General features: G+C 48.3%; 1 protein-coding gene across 2 annotated transcripts in view; it reads right to left on the reverse strand.

The window, feature by feature from the left end:
* LOC124545033 (glycoprotein-N-acetylgalactosamine 3-beta-galactosyltransferase 1-like) overlaps positions 1–21,558 on the reverse strand; it is a 180,813-nt gene that overhangs the window by 107,413 nt on the left and 51,842 nt on the right. The window lies entirely within an intron of this gene.

Below are 21,558 nucleotides of genomic sequence, written 5' to 3' on the forward strand. Positions count from 1 at the left end.
CCTTGATACGCCTGGGCAGTGAGTCAAACAGAGCTTGTACAGGTACAGCTGCCCATGCAGCTTCAGCACGATACCACAGTTCATCAAGAGTAGTGACTGGCGTATTGTGACGAGCGAGTTGCTCGGCCACCATTCACCAGACGTTTTCAGTTGGTGAGAGATCTGGAGAATGTGCTGGCTAGGGCAGCAGTCGAACATTTTCTGTATCCAGAAAGGCCCGTACAGGACCTGCAACATGCGGTCGTGCATTATACTGCTGAAATGTAGGGTTTCGCAGGGATCGAATGAAGGGTAGAGCCACGGGTCGTAACACATGTGAAATGTAACGTCCACTGTTCAAAGTGCCGTCAATGCGAACAAGAGGTGACCGAGATGCGTAACCAATGGCAACCCATACCATCACGCCGGGTGATACGCCAGTATGGCGATGACGAATACAAGCTTCCAATGTGCGTTTATCGCGATGTCGCCAGACACAGATCCGCCCATCGTGATGCTGTGAACAGAAGCTGGATTCATCAGAAAAAATTACGTTTTACCATTGGTGCACCCAGGTTCGTCGTTGAGTACACCATCGCAGGCGCTCCTGTCTGTGATACAGCGTCAAGGATAACCGCAGCCATGGTCTCCGAGCTGATAGTCCATGCTGCTGCAAAACGTCGTGGAACTGTTCGTGCAGGTGGTTGTCTTGGCAACGTCCCCATCTGTTGACTCAGGGATGGAGACTTGACTGCACGATCCGTTACAGCCATGCGGATAACATGCCTGTCATCTCGACTGCTAGTGATACGAGGCCGTTGGGATCCAGCACGGCGTTGCGTATTACCCTCCTGAACTCACCGATTCCATATTCTGCTAACAGTCTTTGGATATCGACCAACGAGAGCAGCAATGTCGCGATACGATAAACCGCAATTGCGGTAGGCTACAATTCGACCTTTATCAAAGTCTGAAACGTGATGGTACGCATTTCTCCTCCTCACACGAGGCGTCACAACAACGTTTCACCAGGCAACGCCGGTCAACTGCTGTTTGTGTATGGGAAATCGATTGGAAACTTTCCTCATGTCAGCACGTTGTAGGTGTCGCCACCGGCGCCAAACTTATGTGAATGCTCTGAAAAGCTAATCGTTTGCATATCACAGCATCTCCTTCCTGTCGGTTAAATATCGCGTCTGTAGCACGTGATCTTCGTGGTCTAGCAATTTTAATGGCCAGTAGTGTACTTTTGAGTGCAGCATGGAAACCGCTGCCACGGTTTTAGCTTTGTAGGACATTACGCATCAACAATCTATACTACATGATCAACAGTATCTGGACCCAAATGATTTTTTTTTTTTCTTTGGGGTTTAAGGGCGCTCAACTACTGAGGTCATTAGCGCCCAGTCACAATTGTTAGAGCACATAGAATCTAGTAAAACTCAAGGACACCAGAAAGTTCTTACAAAGATGCAGGTAAAATAAGTGAAAGAGTTAGATGTCTTGGACAATCCAGTCAAAGTAATGAAACGAAGAACACGAGCAGCGGGTCGAGTGTCATCCACTAAAATATCCTGTAAAGTAGATGGCAGAGACAGGACAACACGACATTGACTAAAACAGGGACACTACAATAAAACGTGGCGCACTGTTAATGCATGACCACAAGGGCACTGCGGGGCTGGGTCACCGGAGAGCAGGTAGTGGTGGCTAAACCGGCAATGCCCAATCCGCAACCTGGTCAGAAGGACCTCTTCTCGCCGAGATGGTCGGGAGGAGGTTGTCCAAGCAGTTGGGAACGGTCTTACTGCCCGGAGCTTGTTTCCTTGAAGTGAGGACCAAGTATCCCACCACAAGAACACAAGCCTCTTACAAACAACCCCACTAACGTCAGATGACGGGACACAATGGGAGGCTGGCCGAGGCAGGAGGACTGCAGCCTTGGCTGCAGCATTAGCAGCCTCATTCCCAGGCACTCCTACATGGCCAGGAACCCACAGAAAGCTGACAGGAGAGCCACCCTCAGCGAAAGAATGGAGGGACTGCTGGATCCGTTGCACCAAGGGATGGACCGGATATGGAGCTCCAAGGCTCTGAAGAGCACTGAGTGAATCAGAGCAGAATACATACGAGGAATGGCGGTGGCGGCGGGCATACTGAACGGCCTGATGGAGAGCAAAAAGCTCGGCTGTAAAGCTGGAACACTGGTCGAGGAGCCGGTATTTAAAGGTGCCGGCCCCGACGACAAAGGGACAGCCGACACCATTGTCAGTTTTGGAGCCATCAGTGTAAATGAAGGTGTGACTGGCAAGTCGCGCACGAAGTTCGACAAACCGTGAGCAATACACTGCAGCCGGAGTACCATCCTTCGGGAGTGAGCTGAGGTCGAGATAAACATGAACCGGAGCCTGGAGCCAAGGTGGTGTCGGGGTCTCACCCTCTCTGAAGGTGGTAGGGAGGGCAAAATCCAATTGTCGAAGCAGGCGACGAAAGCGGACTCCAGGGGGCAGCAGGGCAGACACATACAACCCATACTGACGGTCGAGAGAATCGGCAAAGAAGGACTGATAAGAGGGGTGGTCGGGCATTGACAACAGCCGGCAGGCATACCGACAAAGCAGTACACCGCGCCGGTAGGTCAATGGTAATTCGGCAGCTTCAGCATAAAGACTCTCGACGGGACTAGTGTAGAAAGCTCCGGTCGCAAGATGTAACCCCCTATGGTGGATGGAGTTGAGAAGGCGTAAGAGGGATGGCCGAGCAGACGAGGCTCCCATAATCCAGCTTTGATTGGACGATGGACCAATACAAACGAAGCAGGACAGTGTGATCCGCTCCCCAAGATGAACCACTAAGAACTCTGAGGACATTAAGGGAACGTGTACAACGGGCAGCCAAATAAGAGACGTGCGGAGACCAACAAAGTTTCCTGTCCAGTGTGAGCCCTAAAAACTTAGTTGTTTCCACGAATGGGAGAACAATGGGACCGAGATGTAAGGATGGCGGAAGGAACGCTTTATATCGTCAGAAGTTGATGCAAACCGTCTTCTCTTCAGAGAACCGGAAGCCATTTCCACACTCCATGAGTATAGGCTGTCTACACAACGCTGAAGGCAGCGCTTCAGGAGGCATGTTCGCCGGGCACTGCAGTAGATCGCGAAGTCATCAACAAAAAGAGCCTGAGACATTAGGTGGAATGCAATCCATAATTGGATTGATCGCTATGGCAAACAGGGCTACGCTCAAGACGGAGCCCTGAGGCACTCTGTTCTCCTGGAGGAAGATGTTGGACAATACGGAACCCACATGGACCCTAAACTGTCGATCTCTTAAAAAGGAATCAATAAAAAGGGGCAGGGGACCGCGTAGGCCCCACCTGTGCATAATGTTGAGGATACCTCCTCTCCAACAGGTATCGTAAGCCTTCTCCAAATCAAAGAACACGGCGACCGTTTGGCGCTTTCGCAAAAATTTGTTCATGATGAATGTCGACAAGGTCACAAGGTGGTCAACAGCGGAGCGGCGGCGATGAAAGCCGCATTGAACATTGGTAAGTAGCCGTCGAGATTCAAGAATCCAAACTAACCGAGCGTTAACCATGCGCTCCATCACTTTACAGACACAGCTTGTAAGAGAAATGGGGCGGTAACTAGAAGGAAGGTGTCTATCCTTCCTGGGTTTGGGTATAGGAACAACGACGGCGTCACACCAACGCATAGGGACTTGACCTTCGGTCCAGACGCGATTGTAGGTACGAAGAAGGAAGATTTTGCCTGCCGGAGAAAGGTGTGCCAGCATCTGAACGTGAATGGCATCTGGCCCCGGAGCAGAGGACCGGGACAGTGTAAGTGCACGTTCGAGTTCCCGCATAGTAAAGGGGGCATTATAAGTTTCCAGATTCAGCGAGTGGAAGGAAGGTCGCTGAGCCTCTTCTGCCTCTTTTTTGGGAAGGAAGGCAGGGTGGTAATGGGCGGAGCTTGAAACCTCCGCGAAAAAGCGGCGGAAGGCGTTGGAGATATCCACAGGATCAACAAGGACCTCATCACCTGAAGTCAGGCCAGGTACCGAGGAGTGGGCCTTAATGCCCGACAGCCGGCGCAGGCCACCCCAGACGACAGAAGATGGAGTAAAACTGTTAAAGAAGCTGGTGAAAGAGGCCCAACAAGCTTTTTTGCTGTCTTTGATGACTCTACGGCATTGCGCTCGGAGTCGTTTGTATCCAATACAATTCGCCAACGTAGGATGGCGGCGAAAGGTGCGTAAAGCACGTCGTCGAGCACGGATAGCGTCTCGACAAGCCTCATTCCACCAGGGGACGGAAACGCGATGTGAAGAAGAGGCAGTACGAGGAATGGAACATTCGGCAGCATTGATGATAACAGCCGTGAGGTATTCGACCTGACTGTTACAAATGAGAAAATCGTGGTCCGGAAAGGTCGCCAGGGAGGAGTAAAGTCCCCAGTCAGCTTTCGGTATGTTCCAGCTTGAAGGACGTGGGGATGGGGTGTGGTGCAGGAGACGAACGACACAGGGGAAGTGGTCGCTCAAATAGGTGTCAGAAAGGACATACCACTCGAACCGACGGGCAAGAGTGATAGAACAGATCGAGAGGTCCAAGTGGGAGTAGGTATGAGTAGAGTCCAAGAGGAAAGTCGGGGCGCCAGTATTGAGGCAGACAAGATTGAGATGGTTGAAGACATCCGCCAAGAGGGAGCCTCTCTGACAGGATGCAGGAGAGCCCCAAAGGGGATGATGGGCACTGAAGTCGCCAAACAATAAAAACGGCGGAGGAAGCTGAAAAATCAGGTGCATCATGTCAGCCCGACTAACTGCAGATGACGATGGAGTGTAGATGGTACAAACAGAAAAAGTAAAGGCAGAAAGAGTAATACGGACAGCTATTGCTTGGAGTGGGGTGGTCAATGGAAGGGGGTGGTAATAGACATCATCCCGAACGAGCAACATGACCCACCATGAGCTGGAATACCGTCCACAGGGGGGAGGTCAGACCGCTCCAAGGTATAGTGGGTAAAAGCAATACGGTCAGTTGGGCGCAACTTGGTTTCCTGGAGACCAAGGACGAGCGGACAGTGCAGGTGGAGGAGCAGTTGTAATTCCTCCCGATTAGATCGAATACCTCTTACGTTCCAATGTAACAAAGCCATCGCTAGTCAGAAAAGAGGGGGAACGAAACGGGTGAAGAGCTGGTCACCTCGACGGCCGCGGAGGGCCAGGTGTCGAGGGAACAACGATACAACCGGCGGGAGGCGGATCTTGTTCCATCGCGTCGTCGCCAGCGGCGGCCGCTTTCCCGGGTTGCGTAGGAGGGGCAGCATCATTAGCCGACGAGAGGCCAGCTGAGCGCCTGGCAGCAGAGCGTCCCGGCAAAACTGAGGACAGCCGGGAGCAGCGACTCACGGATGGAGCGTCAGACGAAACGCACCGGGGTGGAGAGGGGGATAAAGATTTCTTCTTGGAGGCCTTCTTGGAAGTCCGATGAGGCACAGGGATGGTGGGCTAGACCCGAAGAAGGTCCTCACACGCGGGGTCCGTGTTGGAATGCGGACCTCTGAAGCCAGGGTCCGGAACGTTTCCCAGATGGACGCCTGAGAAGAGGCTGGCTCTGAGCACTATGCGACTTAACTTCTGAGGTCGTCAGTCGCCTAGAACTTAGAACTAATTAAACCTAACTAACCTAAGGACATCACACACATCCATGCCCGAGGCAGGATTCGAACCTGCGACCGTAGCGGTCACGCGGTTCCAGACTGAAGCGCCTCCAACCGCACGGCCACACTGGCCAGCGCCTGAGAAGAGGATCGCTTCTCCGGCAGCGGAGGGGGAGGAGGAGGAAGGGTGGCCCCCAGGGCAAAGGGGGCAGGGGCTGTGAGGGAGGAGGATTTGGAAGGGAGGGATTTGGGATGAGGAGGTGGATTGGGGACAGGAGAGGGGTGAGGATAGTGTGGAAGGAGTGGACACGACTGAGGCAAATGAAGTTGTCAATGTCACGGGATGGAGGCGGTCATACTTCTTCCTGGCCTCAGAATAAGAGAGACGATCCAAAGTTTTTAATTCTTGAATCTTCTTCTCCTTCTGATACGCGGGGCAGTCTAAAGATCTAGGTGAGTGGATGCCAGGACAATTGACGCACCGAGGTGGTGGGGTGCATGTATGTTCGTCACGAAGAGGACGTCTGCAATCGCCACAAAGGGGCTCAGCCTCACACCGTGACGACATGTGCCCAAAGTGCAAACATCAAAAGCAGCGCATAGGAGGCGGGACGTAAGGTCGTACATCGCACCAGTAGCACATCACCTTTACCTTCTCCGGGAGAACGTCCCCCTCGAAGGCGAGGATAAAGGCTCTGGTGTCAACGCGACGGTCTTTGGGGCCGCGCTGAACTCGCCGGACGAAATGCACGCCTCGGCGCTCCAGGTTGGCCCTGAGCTCCTCATCAGATTGCAGCAGGAGGTCCCGATGAAAAATAACCCCCTGCATCCTATTCAGTGCCAGATGCGGGACAATAGACACTGGAATGTCCCCTAGTCGGTCGCAAGCCTGGAGCGCCGCCGACTGTGTGGCGGAGGTGGTCTTTATAAGAACGGACCCCGAACGCATTTTATTGAGAGCCTCAATTTCCCCGAAGATGTCCTCGATGTGCTGGACAAAGAACATGGGCTTGGAGGTGGCCAACATCCCCCCATCGGTCCGAGAACAGACTAAATAGCGGGGGAAGTACTTCACCCCAAGCCGGTGGGCCTGTCCTTCCTCCCAGGGAGTGGCCAAGGGGGAAAGGGCAGGAGAACCAGAACCAGAGACAGTACCTTTCTTTTTAAAAGACTCAGCTGCAGAGCGACCTGATACATGTTGATGTTTCATCTGTGAAACGTCTGCCCCGATACCACCCACTCCAACCAGGGGCTCTCCCCACGGGCGCCACCCAGCCTCAGCAAGGGCCACCTGGCAGGACGACCGTTGCCGGGAGTCCCGATGCCCCAAGGAGATGGTCATCTACTCCTTGGCCGACGTGGGGAGGGTGCAGCTCAGGTATCGGCAGTACGATCCCTATGTTGTCAGGGGGCTACAACCTAGAAGGTACATGACGACCCCACCACAACGGGCTGGCTACCGTGCTGGATTTCGGGTGCCATGGAAGGTCTATCATGATCGTAGGTGCAGATGGGGACGCACTATGGGCGTAACTTGTGCAACCGATCAGGCGTTTAGGCCCAATTTGAGGACTAGTGGGTGTGGTTACAACGCCGTTACAATGCTGAGTGCCAAGGTCTTAGTGCACTGAGGACCAGTGATACACCACATAAGGCGTCCTTCCCCAAAAGGCTCGTACTTCTGTAGAATTTTGAAAAACGGAGGTCAAACCACAATGGGGACCTACTACTAGGAGGCCGAAACAGTTTAAACTCCTTTTAGTCGTCTCTAACGACAGGCAGGAATACCTCGGGCCTATTCTTACCCCGGACCCGTGGGGTGGACCCGAATGAGATTTTCACTCTGCAGCGGAGAGTGCGCTGATATGAAACTTCCTGGCAGATTGAAACTGTGTGCCGGACCGAGACTAACTTGGGACCTTAGCCTTTTGCGGGCAAGTGCTCTGCCATCTGAGCTACCCAAGCATGACTCACGCCCCGTCCTCACGGCTTTACTTCTGCCAGTGCCTCGTCTACCTTCGCAGGAGAGCTTCTGTAAATTTGGAAGATAGGAGACTTGCCCGCAAAAGGCTAAGGTCCCGAGTTCGAGTCTCGGTCCGGCAAACAGTTTTAATCTGCCATGAAGTTTCATAGGCTGTTTGGGTTTTTATATTGGTAACGCCACGTAGCACTCTGTATGAAAATCACTGGCTGTGCTGTGTGCAGTCTGTGGCTAGTTTGCATTGTTGTCTGCCATTGTAGTGTTGGGCAGTTGACTGTGAACAGCGCGTAGCGTTGCGCAGTTGGAGGTGAGCCGCCAGCAGTGGTGGATGTGGGGAGAGAGATGGCGGGGTTTTGAAATTTGTAAGACTGGATGTCATGAACTGCTATATACATTATGACTTTTTAACACTATTGAGGTAAATACATTGTTTGTTCTCTATCAAAATCTTTCATTTGCTGACTATGCCTATCAGTAGTTGGTGCCTTCAGTAGTTTGAATCTTTTATTTATGTGGCAGTAGTGGCGCTTGCTGTATTGCAGTAGTTCGAGTAACCAAGATTTTTGTGAGGTAAGTGATTTGTGAAACGTATAGGTTAATGTTAGTCAGGGCCATTCGTTTGTAGGGATTTTTGAAAGTCAGATTGCGTTGCGCTAAAAATATTGTGTGTCAGTTTAAGGACAGTCTTGTAGAATTGTTCAAAGGGGACGTTTCAAACTGCTGTTTGTGTATGGGAAATCGGTTGGAAACTTTCCTCATGTCAGCACGTTGTAGGTGTCGCCACCGGCGCCAAACTTATGTGAATGCTCTGAAAAGCTAATCGTTTGCATATCACTGCATCTCCTTCCTGTCGGTTAAATTTCGCGTCTGTAGCACGTGATCTTCGTGGTCTAGCAATTTTAATGGCCAGTAGTGTACTTTTGAGTGCAGCATGGAAACCGCTGCCACGTTTTTAGCTTTGTAGGACATTACGCATCAACAATCTATACTACATGATCAACAGTATCTGGACCCGAATGAGATTTTCACTCTGCAGCGGAGAGTGCGCTGATATGAAACTTCCTGGCAGATGGAAACTGCGTGCCGGACCGAAACTAACTCGGGACCTTAGCCTTTTGCGGGCAAGTGCTCTGCTATCTGAGCTACCCAAGCACGACTCACGCCCCGTCCTCACGGCTTTACTTCTGCCAGTGCCTCGTCTACCTTCGCAGGAGAGCTTCTGTAAAGTTTGGAAGATAGGAGACTTGCCCGCAAAAGACTAAGGTCCCGAGTTCGAGTCTCGGTCCGGTAAACAGTTTTAATCTGCCAGGAAGTTTCATTTTAGAATCTGCACCCCTATCAGTGGACATTAATATGGGCTGTGCACACCCGCTGTCCTTATGGCGGCCTGAACCCTCCTGGGACCCTTTCAATGCAGTGGCCGAAATCTGGATCAATTGCAGCCATTTAAGAACCGAAAGCAGAGAAGGTGGTCATGTTGGATGCAGAGATTTGGGATCTGGAGAAAAGTCGACGTTCGAATTCATCCCAAAAGTGTTTCACTTAGGTCAAGTATAGACTTTGTGCAGTCTGGTCTATTTCAGAAACATTATTCCACAAACCATTGCGTCACAGATGCTGCTTCATGACGTGCTCCACTACCAAGCCGATATAAATTATCAGCATCGCAAAACTATTCTTATACTGCTGTAAGATGTGTCGATATCCTTCTGCATTCACGTCTTCTTCACTCGTGGTCTACGGGCAGCGTCTTTTACTAGTAATCGAAAGGTCCACGGTTCCGCGTTCGAAACCCACCACTGTCTAAATTTTGATTAAAAAAATACATCAGCAATGGCGGCCAATGACTTCCGGCATAAGAATTCCGCCAACGGCCTTGTCAAACAGGGTGGAGGTGCGGACAGATACAGGGCACTCGTGACCTTGGGATAGGAAACTACCCTAAAGAACCGGCAATGACCAACGGCGTCAGGGTGAAAAAGGCAATGGAAACCTCTGCATTAAAGACAGGACATATAGCCTGTAATTGATGAAGTGTCATGATGATCTCTCCATTCGCAAAAGATTCTGGACTAGTCCCCCATTCGGATCTCCAGGAGGGAACTACCAAGGAGGAGGAGACTATGAGAAAACGATAGAATAACCTACGTAAGGATAACATTCTACGAGTCGAGAAGTGAAATATCAGGAGTTTGAACGTCGTAGGGAAATTAGAAGATCTGATAAGGGAAATCAAGATATAAGGGGGTTAGTGAAATGAAAAAAGAGACAGGGATTTCCGGCCAGGAGAAAATGCTGTAACGGGAGTAGGTACGTTATCAGTGTGAAGGTAGGACAGAGTGTGAGTCACTGAACAGTTCAGTGATAGCATCACAATCAACAGCAAACCATCATAGAGAACTATACTTCAGGTATCCATGTCGACGTCGCAAACAGAAGATGAAGAGATAGAGAAAGCATATGGGGATATTGAATGCGTAATTCGGTAAGTAAAGGGAGAAGAAAATCTAAGTCATGGGGGACCGGAATGTGATCGTAGGAGAAGGAGTAATAGGAATAGTTATGGGAGAATATGCTCATGGTAGTACGAATGAAAGAGGAATGAGATGAATTCAGTTCTGCAACATATTTCAGCTAGTAAGAGCGAATCCTTTTTCAAGAGTCACAAGAGGAGGTATTCATTGAAAAGACTGGGAGAAACTGGACGATTTCAGTTAGACTACTTCATGGTCAGGCAGAAGTTCCGAAATCAGTTATTGGATTCTAAGGCGTACCCAGGAGCAGATATAGACTCAGATCACAATTTAGTCATCAAGACTTGGCTGAAGTTTAAGAGACTGTTCAGGAAGAATCAATGCGCAAATAAGTGGAAACGGAAACACTAAGAAATGAAACGATACGCTTTGAAGTTTTGAGGCTATAGATACTGTGATAATGTATAGTTCTATAGGCAGTTGAGTTGAAGACATCTCTAAACCGGGCAGTCACAGAAGCTTGAAATAAAAACATAGGTGCAAATAAAGTAACTCCGATAAAACCACGGGTAACGGAAGAAATACTTCAGTTGACCGACGAAAGAAGTAGAAAAATGTTCAGGGAATAGGTGGAAAGAGTGCGGTGAAGGCCTCTGTGAGGAGGACGACTTCTCTGATGACATGATAGACAAAGAAACAGGAGTCGATAGGAACGAGATAGGGGATTCAGTATTAGAATCAGAATTTAAAAGACCTTTGGAAGACTTAAGATCAAATGAGACAGAGGGGATAGATAAAATTCCGTCAGAATCCCTAAAATCGGCAACAAAACTACTATTCAAGCTGGTATGTAGAATATATGAGGCTAACGATACAGCATTAGATTTTTGGGAAAACAACATACACGCAACTCTGAAGATAGCAAGGGCCGCCAAGTGCGAGAATTATCGCACAATCTGCTTAAGACCTCTTGTATCCAAGTTACTGACAAGAGCAACATATGGAAGAATGGAAAAGGAAATTGAGGATCTCTTAGATGATCTATTTGGCTTTAGTAAAGGTGAAGGCATCGGAGGCAATTCTGACGTTGCGGTTGATTACGGTAGCAAGACGGAAGAAAAATCAAGACAACATGCGATTTGTCGACCTCAAAGAAACGTTCGACAAAGTCAGATGGTCCATGATGTTCGAAATTCTGAGAAAAGTAGAGATAAGCCAGAATGGAAGATTGGTGTTACACTATGAGGGTTGCCCAGAAAGCAATGCACCACATTTTTTCTTCGAAAATTCTTTATTGAACATAATGAGAATGGTGTTTTCTCTACACAACCTCTTTTTCCACGTAATCTCCATCCCGTTCTGTGCCTTCCTCCAGCGCGAAGCGATGACGTGCATGCCCTGCCGGTACCAATCCTCGTCCTGGTGGCGGAGACAGTGCTTCACTGTGTGAATCACCTCCTCATCGTCCTCAAAATGTCTTCCATGAATGGCATCCTTTAAAGGTCCAAACAAGTGGAAGTCCGAGGATGCTAGGTCAGGGCTGCAGGGTGGATGGGGAACACTATCCAACCCTATTTTGCGATGTGTTCAGCAGTCCTCAGACTTGTGTGGGGCCGAGCGTTATCGTGTTGCAGCAAAACATCTCCTGGGATGCTGTCGTGCCGAAGTCGCCGGAAGCCCGTCTTAAGTTTTGTTAATGTGTGGACATATGCTTCTGAACTAATGGTACCGCCTCTTATCACATCAATGAGAATCACGCCTTCACAGTGCCAGAACACTTATGACCTTACCGACGGATGCAGTTGGTTTAAATTTTTTTCTTCTGTGGGGAATGGGAATGGCGCCGTTCCATCGACTGTCGTTTTGTTTGGGGCTCAAAATGGTGACCCCAGGTTTCGCCACCTGTCAATCCGGGACAAGAAGGCCTCCCCTCAGCTTCAAAACGTTGCAACAAATGAAGACAAATGTTTTTTCTGTGTGATTTGTGATCCACCGTTATACAACGCCAGACCCATATTGCACACTTTTGAATACCCAAGGGTGCGGATAATTGCATCGACACTGCCTTTGCTGAATGGCAGATGCAGCGCCAACTGTCGAGTCGTAATGCGTCTGTTCTCCCGAATGACAGCATCAGCTCGCTGCAACATGTCAGGTGTGACAGCCGTGGATGGACAGTTGCAAATCGTCGAGCTCCGCCGAACCGCCTCCTGATGACCTCTCCCTCCGTGCCCAGCGACTGTACTTCTGTCGACAGCAGATGCCCCATACACGGTACTAGCATTTGTGGATATTCCCGACACTTTCTTTCTCTGAAGTGATAAATTCAGTGACGCCACATTGCTTGTAACATACATCACCTACAGACCCCATTTTGAACCTGTCCTGCAGCTACGCTATCCGTCGGAAGTGACCGAAACTTGGCGAACTCAGTCAGGAGACTTGAAATAATACATACGTAAAGTTTAGCATTCGTAGCATTGTTTCCGGCTGAGAAAAAAAAGCGGTGCATTACTTTCTGGGCAAACCCTGTATATGTATAAGAAAAAGGAGGGAACAATAAGAGTCGAAGATCAAGAACAATGGGCTCAGATTTAAAAAAAGGGTGTAAGACAGATGTAGTCTTTCGGCCCTATTGTTCAATCTGTACAGCGAAGAACAAATGACAGTAATAAAACAAAGATTCAAAGTGGAATTAAAATTCAGAATGAAAGGATATCAATGTACTAAAGATTTACAGATGGTGTTGCTATCCCAAGTGCAAGGTAATGAGAAGAAGTAGAAATGAGAACTACGGGAAACTTATCAGAATTTGTCATCACGAAGTAGATGTGGTTAAGGAATTCTGTAACCTAGGCAGCAAAATAACCCATGATGGACGAAGCAAGGACGACATGGAAAGAAGACTAGCACAGGCAAAGAGGGAATTCCTGGCCAAGAGAAGTCTACTGGTATCAAAAATAGACCTCCATTTGACAAAGTAATTTCTGAGAAGTTAGTCGTAAGTTTGGAGCACAGCACTGTATGGTACTGAAATACGGACCGTGAGAAAACCAGAAGAGAATAGAAGCATTTGAGAGGTGGTGCTACAGAAGAATGTTGAAAGTTAGGTGTACTGATAAGGTAAGGAATGAAGAGTTTCTCCGCAGAATCGGCGAGGAAAAGAGTATACAGAAAACGCTGACAAGAAAAAGGGACAGAATGATAAGACATGTGTTAAAATATCAGGGAGTAATTTCCGTGGTCCTAGAGGGAGCTACCAAATGCCGTGGTCGAGCGGTCCGGAACCGCGCTGCTGTTAAGGTCGCAGGTTCGAATCCTGCCTCGGGCATGGATATGTGTGACGTCCTTAGGTTAGTCAGGTTTAAGTAGTTCTCAATATAGGGGACTGATGACTTCAGATGTTAAGTCCCATAGTGCTTAGAGGCATCTGAACCATTTCAACTTAGAGGGAGCTGTAGAGGGTAAAATTTGTAGAAGCAGATAGTCCCGGATCTACGATGTTTCCGAATCGGGGCAAAATCTTTATGACGTCCGCCACTCCTCTAGAGCGTTTGAGACGGAACATCGAAAATTTAACCAAATCGATAAACAGATTTTTCAAAAATATGTTCATTTTTTATTGCACATATTTCTGAAGATGTTTGATATATAAAACATTTATGTTTGAAGAAATGAAAGACATTATTTGATCTTAAATGTGCCAAAGTGCAGTGCCACGTCTCTTCACACAGCGTTCTATTATCTCAGGTCACTGTGTTTCGCTCTGTGGGATTCGAACGCGTATAATTTGTAATGGAAGCCATCAAACATATTGAGCACAGTGGAAATTAAAATGTCCTGTGGTGTCCCTCCTGCTCCTAGTTGGTCGGTGTGACATCCCAACCCACTTAAAAGAAATTCCACAATACTGGATGGGATTATTTGTAACCGGGAAAATACGAACTCTTCAGAAAATTTGTATTCCTTATTGTCTGTCAGCTAATTACTTTCTCTCATGTGTGACAACTACAGGAAACACAAAACCAGTAAATACAAAAGATAAGCAAGACTGTAGACGTTTCTTCAGTCTTTAGGTTCCAGTATTTTTTCTTGTTGTTACAACTCTACACGGCGTACTTTCCTTTGTTCAAAGAACGTGACACCTCACCAATGTACACATTTTGCTACATGAAAAATCAAAATGTCGTTTCCTAATATTGAAAAAGCTGTTAATACGAATGGGACTCAAGACTGGTGCGTTTCCTCGGTTTGATGTCCATTTTGTCGCCGTCTGCTAGACAAAACGAAGTAGGCCTCTGTAATATTGCAGCAACTGTAACACACGCCAAATAAGCAAGACTGCTTTGGCACAAATGGTCATTTTCATCAACCTCATTTACATAAATAACATGATAATATAATTCACGATCTGCCAGTATCAAATGACAATAGGCCTACTACAACCAAAACGTATTATGTTGCGAAATAGTTTCAAATTTCATTCATACGCTCGAGTTTCTGAAGCATGAGATCGAAAAGTAGTAGCACGAAATTTTTATATAAATTTGGCACCGTCATATCATTCCACTTCATTTCTGTGATGTCCCCGTTTCCATCTCCTTTCTGGTTCTAACAAACAATCTCTGTAACTATTCCTCCAACTTTCAAAACTGCTTTACTAACCCTGCCAGAATCATCGCTTTAGTTATCCCGCATTTATTCTCCGTGTAGGAGTTATTACGTGTTCATACAACGCGTTTTCCGCGCTGTTCCGAGAGTAGAACTTAAGCGTCTGCTAACGGCGGACTGTACAACTGGCTCTTAGTAGTGTAGCCATCTGTCGAAAATTTTCTGTTAAAATTTCCTTTTCTTGGACACACCGAGAAGATAATATGTATCTTTCTTACATGTTATTCCTGTTAGTCGTTTATTTACTCTCTGGTAGTTTGAATCTATGGATTTCGCTAATAATTATAACAATGCTGATCATCTGCACACCCAGTCAACCACATGTACAAAGAACGACTGGCATTCCACCCGTTCCGGTTTATTCGGGTCAGCTCATCGCCGCGTCCCCTTTTGTCCGCAGGAACGTCTTACACCAAAAAAGTTTTGCATAACCACGGTTCCTAGAACTCCTGGAGATAGACGTTGACTTTAGATATTTGACCAGAGACACAGTCCCTTTGACTGTTCAGAGATGTCACTAATCCTGCCCAAAGATGTAAACAACCATGCATGAGCAGCGCCTATTGGACGGAGGGGGTCCGACAGCCGATCAGTTCCTGTCATTCCACCAGGAAGGAGGTACAAGGCTCGTGTTGTCTGTACTTCAATCACGCCTAGCCAGTCAATACCGCGGTTCGATCGCGTCCGCATTGTTAATTTGTGCAGGAAGAGCTTTCAGCAAGGGAATTGTCTAGGTGTCTCGGAGTGAACCAAAGCGATGTTGTTCGGACATGGAGGGGATACAGAGAGACAGGAACTGTCGATGACATGCCTCGCTCAGGCCGGCCAAGGTCTACTACTGCAGTGGATTGCCGCTACCTACGGATTATGGTTCAGAGGAACCCTGACAGCAACGCCAACATGTTGAATAATGCTTTTTGTGCAGCCACAGGACGTAGTGTTACGACTCGAACCGTGCGCAATAGGCTGCATGATGCGCAACTTCACTTCAGACGTCCATGGGGAGATCCATCTTTGCAACCACGATACCATGCAGCGCAGTTCAGATGGGCCCAACAACATGCCGAATGGACCGCTCAGGCCTGCCATCACGTTCTTTTCATCGATGAGTATCGCATATGCCTTCAACCAGGCAATAGTCGAAAAGGTGTTTGGAGGCAACGCAGTCAGGCTGAACGCCTTAGACACAGTGTCGAGTGAGTGCAGCAAGGTGGAGGTTCCCTGCTGTTTTCGGCTGGCATTATGTCGGGCCAACCTATGCTGCTGGTGGTCATGGAAGGCGCCGTAAAGGCTGTACGATACGTGAATGCCATCCTCCGACCGATAGTGCAGCCATATCGGCAGCATATTGTCGAGGCATTCGTCTTCATGGACAACAATTCGCGCCCCCATCGTGCACATCTAGTAAATGACTTCCTTCAGGATAATGACATCGCTCGACTAAAGTGGGCAGCACGTTCTCCAGACGTGAACCGTATCGAACATGCCTGGGATAGGCTGATAAGGGCTGCTTATGGAAGACGTGACCCGTTAACCATTCTACGCCTAATCGCCATTGAGGAGTGGGACAATCTGGACCAACAGTGCATTGGTGAGCTTGTGGCTAGTATGCCACGGCATGCATCAATGCAAGAGGACGTGCCCCTGGGTATTACAGGTATCGGTGTGTACAACAATCTGGAGCATAACCTCTGAAAGTCTCGCTGTATGGTGTTACAACATGCAATGTGTGGTTTTCATGAGCAATAAAAAATGCGGAAATTATGTTTATGTTCATCTCTATTCCAATTTTCTGTAGAGGTTCCGGTACTCTCGGAACCGAGATGATGCAAAACTTTTTTTAATGTGTGTATATCTAGATGCGGCAGAGACATCATGTACAATATGCACGCATTCAAATATCTTACGGTTCGTTCATAAATGTAATTAGAGTGTGTTCAAAAACCAACAGTTGTGTTTCAAAATAATATGAATAATCGATAGACCAACGTGCGCTGGATGCTAGGCGCTCTGTGAAAGAAGGGCTTATTATTCAAGAATGATAGCTGCCTGGGGCTGATACCCCGATTTACGCCCCCTCGCCCCCCTCTCCCTAGGTGCCTGGAGGCAGACAGAGATAGCAATACATCCAGCAAATTATTGAGGACGTAGGATGCCAGTGCTGTGAGATGAAACGGTTGCTACAAGACAGGAATTCATGGTCTAAAAACTCTCTAGGAAAACAAAGGACGAAACGGGGACCACACCGTAACACGAAACACACAATAACACACACTAGGACACCAAGTCCTCTGCACTTCACTGCTGGCACTACACAAGTTGGCAGGTAACATTCTGCAGGTATCTGCCGAACCCACACCGTCCCATCGGACAGCCACTTGGTATAGCGTGATGCGTCACTCCAAATCACGCGTTTTAAATCATCCATCGCCCAGTGGCGTCGGTCTTCACAGTACCTCAAACGTCGCTTATCACTGACTAGAGAAATTTGTGGCTTATGACGAGATACCTTAACACTGTCTCCTATTCTTTTTAACATTCTGCACACAGCCATTGCACTAACTGTACTGTTGGTGACACTTTGGATACCACTAATGAATCATTCCGCGGATTTCATTTAATTTTTTTTTTCAGCCGCCACACCCCACAATGCTCGTCAACCGCCGTCCGTCAGTACAGGACGTCTGCCAAGTCTTGGTTTAGGTGTGGTTATTTCTTCGTGTTTCCAATTCACAGTCACATCACTAACAGTCTGCATGGGTACTTTTGGGAGGGTTGAAATGTCAGTGATGGATCCGGTACTCAGGTGACATACAATGACTGTCCACGTACGAAGCCGCCCAGCTCTCCTGCCCGATCCATTCTGTCATTACTGGTTCTCTGTCGACTACACAATACTCCCCGCCTCTTTTTATACTGGCTGGTCCTCATCTCTTAACATCTAATGCTCGACTGCGCATTACACTGGGGTATCCGGATAGCTTGGATCACACAGTGTAGGTCTGAGTGAGTCTGTATATATGTTGTGCAATTGGACGGCTGCACCATACGAGCACTGTTGTATGACTGCTAAACCTTTTCTCGTTTACACGTTATTTGGCTCCTGTGTGCCAATGTGCACAACTTATTAGTTCAAAAACAGAATCAATTTGAAATCCACAAAATCTGGACAAGCTGGTCCGGTGTCAGCGAGCAAACGTGATGGTGGAAAGATAATAGCAAAAAAATGGTTCAAATGGCTCTGAGCATTATGGGACTCAACTGCTGTGGTCATAAGTCCCCTAGAACTTAGAACTACTTAAACCTAACTAACCTAAGGACAGCACACAACACCCAGCCATCACGAGGCAGAGAAAATCTCTGACCCCGCCGGGAATCGAACCCGGGAACCCGGGCGTGGGAAGCGAGAACGCTACCGCACGACCACGAGATGCGGGCAAAGATAATAGCAGAAAGTCCGTAAGTCCTCAAAGTCATTATCAACACAGCAATTGATGATCTGTATAGTAAACCATAATCCAATTGAGCAGAGAGCAGCCAGGTTTCAGCAGAACATCACATGGATGATGGGAACAGTCTCCACTCCGTGAATGTCAGTGGAGCACCCAGCTACTGCTTGTTAAAGGATCATTTTCTCTAGACCGGTGAGTCACAAGGAGCGCCGCCTATCTAACCATGGTGTAAGCCCCAACTTCTTCGACTAGATAATGTCGAAATCTTTTGTGGCGGAATGGACGTCGTTACACGGGTGAGATTCAAGACTTTCATGGTTAAAACGTATTTCACACATATTCGAAAAATAAAAGGTTGAAAACTGTATCTCGCATCTTCCGGTTTCCATCTGTTTGGCCCAATGAAGGATTCACTTCACAGGAAGCAATATGTGGATGATGGGGACGTTATTGATACAGCAAGACTTTGGCTCCGACGTCGACCAGTAGAGTGCTACCGTGCGGGAACACAGAGCCTCCCAGTAAGGTGCTGTAAGGCGGTCTTATTGAACAGAGGTGTATTAGAATCCAGAAAAAACTAAGCTGCTTTCAGAAAAAAAAGTTTGTAGCGTTATTTATTCAACGCCCAAAGTATTACGTTAATAAGAAATCCTAGAATCTGTCAAATGTGAAGCTGAAAAGTAATAGTACGTAGTAAGACTTGTCGTGGCGTATGGATATGGTGCGAGCCGCTGATATGACAAGTCGTAGGAAAATAGCGCCCGCGCTCCCAATTCTATGCTCATCAAAGTGCGCTCTGCTGGCAGTAGACTTGGTTCCTCTCGTGGCGGCTGCCAGAGACTCCAGGGTCAACAACTAGGTATGTTGCTGTGTCGAAGTTTTTGTCCAGAACATTGACCAACATGCGGCATGATCGTGGATCATTGTTTAGCTTGCAGGAGCCAGTGACTGTTACGCTGGACGACGCCTGAAGCATAGCTACCCGCAAGACACGAGTGTGTTAAAGGTTGCTGTGTTGTAGGAGGTATACTGCAGAGGGAGAGAGAGAGAGAGACGCTTTACACTACGCGGATATACACTCCTGGAAATGGAAAAAAGAACACATTGACACCGGTGTGTCAGACCCACCATACTTGCTCCGGACACTGCGAGAGGGCTGTACAAGCAATGATCACACGCACGGCACAGCGGACACACCAGGAACCGCGGTGTTGGCCGTCGAATGGCGCTAGCTGCGCAGCATTTGTGCACCGCCGCCGTCAGTGTCAGCCAGTTTGCCGTGGCATACGGAGCTCCATCGCAGTCTTTAACACTGGTAGCATGCCGCGACAGCGTGGACGTGAACCGTATGTGCAGTTGACGGACTTTGAGCGAGGGCGTATAGTGGGCATGCGGGAGGCCGGGTGGACGTACCGCCGAATTGCTCAACACGTGGGGCGTGAGGTCTCCACAGTACATCGATGTTGTCGCCAGTGGTCGGCGGAAGGTGCACGTGCCCGTCGACCTGGGACCGGACCGCAGCGACGCACGGATGCACGCCAAGACCGTAGGATCCTACGCAGTGCCGTAGGGGACCGCACCGCCACTTCCCAGCAAATTAGGGACACTGTTGCTCCTGGGGTATCGGCGAGGACCATTCGCAACCGTCTCCATGAAGCTGGGCTACGGTCCCGCACACCGTTAGGCCGTCTTCCGCTCACGCCCCAACATCGTGCAGCCCGCCTCCAGTGGTGTCGCGACAGGCGTGAATGGAGGGACGAATGGAGACGTGTCGTCTTCAGCGATGAGAGTCGCTTCTGCCTTGGTGCCAATGATGGTCGTATGCGCGTTTGGCGCCGTGCAGGTGAGCGCCACAATCAGGACTGCATACGACCGAGGCACACAGGGCCAACACCCGGCATCATGGTGTGGGGAGCGATCTCCTACACTGGCCGTACACCACTGGTGATCGTCGAGGGGACACTGAATAGTGCACGGTACATCTAAACCGTCATCGAACCCATCGTTCTACCATTCCTAGACCGGCAAGGGAACTTGCTGTTCCAACAGGACAATGCACGTCCGCATGTATCCCGTGCCACCCAACGTGCTCTAGAAGGTGTAAGTCAACTACCCTGGCCAGCAAGATCTCCGGATCTGTCCCCCATTGAGCATGTTTGGGACTGGATGAAGCGTCGTCTCACGCGGTCTGCACGTCCAGCACGAACGCTGGTCCAACTGAGGCGCCAGGTGGAAATGGCATGGCAAGCCGTTCCACAGGACTACATCCAGCATCTCTATGATCGTCTCCATGGGAAAATAGCAGCCTGGATTGCTGCGAAAGGTGGATATACACTGTACTAGTGCCGACATTGTGCATGCTCTGTTGCCTGTGTCTATGTGCCTGTGGTTCTGCCAGTGTGATCATGTGATGTATCTGACCCCAGGGATGTGTCAATAAAGTTTCCCCTTCCTGGGACAATGAATTCACGGTGTTCTTACTTCAATTTCCAGGAGTGTATATCGTTATCCAAAAAGTGCTTCATACAGTCTTGTCTACTGCATGAACACAAGCAGCAACATAATAATGCCAGATTTTCGACGTAAGTAATCTGAAACAGTTTCAGTTTAATAATTTGTTTACGTTGTTTTCAATCGTTGTTAGGTACAATTAAACAGGCCGTCCCTCACATCGTATTTTGTTTGTAGTGCACCACCATTCCAAGGAATTTTCACCACAATGGGAAATAAGAAGTGAAAACTAATGTAAACAACACGAATTTATATCTTAACGTGAACAGTCCTCTGCTGATGGACCTGTCGGTTCGAAACTAGTAACGGTGTTATTTATGTGAATGGACAGTTTTATTAAAGGTGTCTAGATGCTGTTTTCTTCTCTGCAAGAATCGCCCTGTATTTTCCAGTTCTGCTGCTAATTTCTACAACTACTTCCTCTTAATTTTTTTTTTTTTTTTTTTTTTTACATATAATAAGCCCGCCGAGATATGGAAAACTGTCAGCATCTTGTAGTACCTTCCGTTGCGTTGAAAGTTCAGTCTATACGTTTCAACTTTGCGTGCACATTGCATTTGTCTTATCACAATTTAATTTTAGCCCTGCAAAAATGGCCATTCCATCCAGCTTGGTAACCATTAGTTGTAAACTTTGTGATGTTTCTACCCGAAGAATGTTATCAGCAAAATCCAGACCCTAACCCTAGATCGTTAATTCCAACGTATGCCCAGGTTGTAGTTTTCGATAGTTTCTCCCATTATGAAATCTATAACTAATATGAAAAGAGAGTGTGGCAAAAGACATTTTTGTCTGACGCCTGTCAGAATGCTAAAAAAAAG

Source organism: Schistocerca americana, chromosome 8 (assembly GCF_021461395.2).
Source record: "Schistocerca americana isolate TAMUIC-IGC-003095 chromosome 8, iqSchAmer2.1, whole genome shotgun sequence".
Classification (NCBI taxonomy): domain Eukaryota; kingdom Metazoa; phylum Arthropoda; class Insecta; order Orthoptera; family Acrididae; genus Schistocerca; species Schistocerca americana.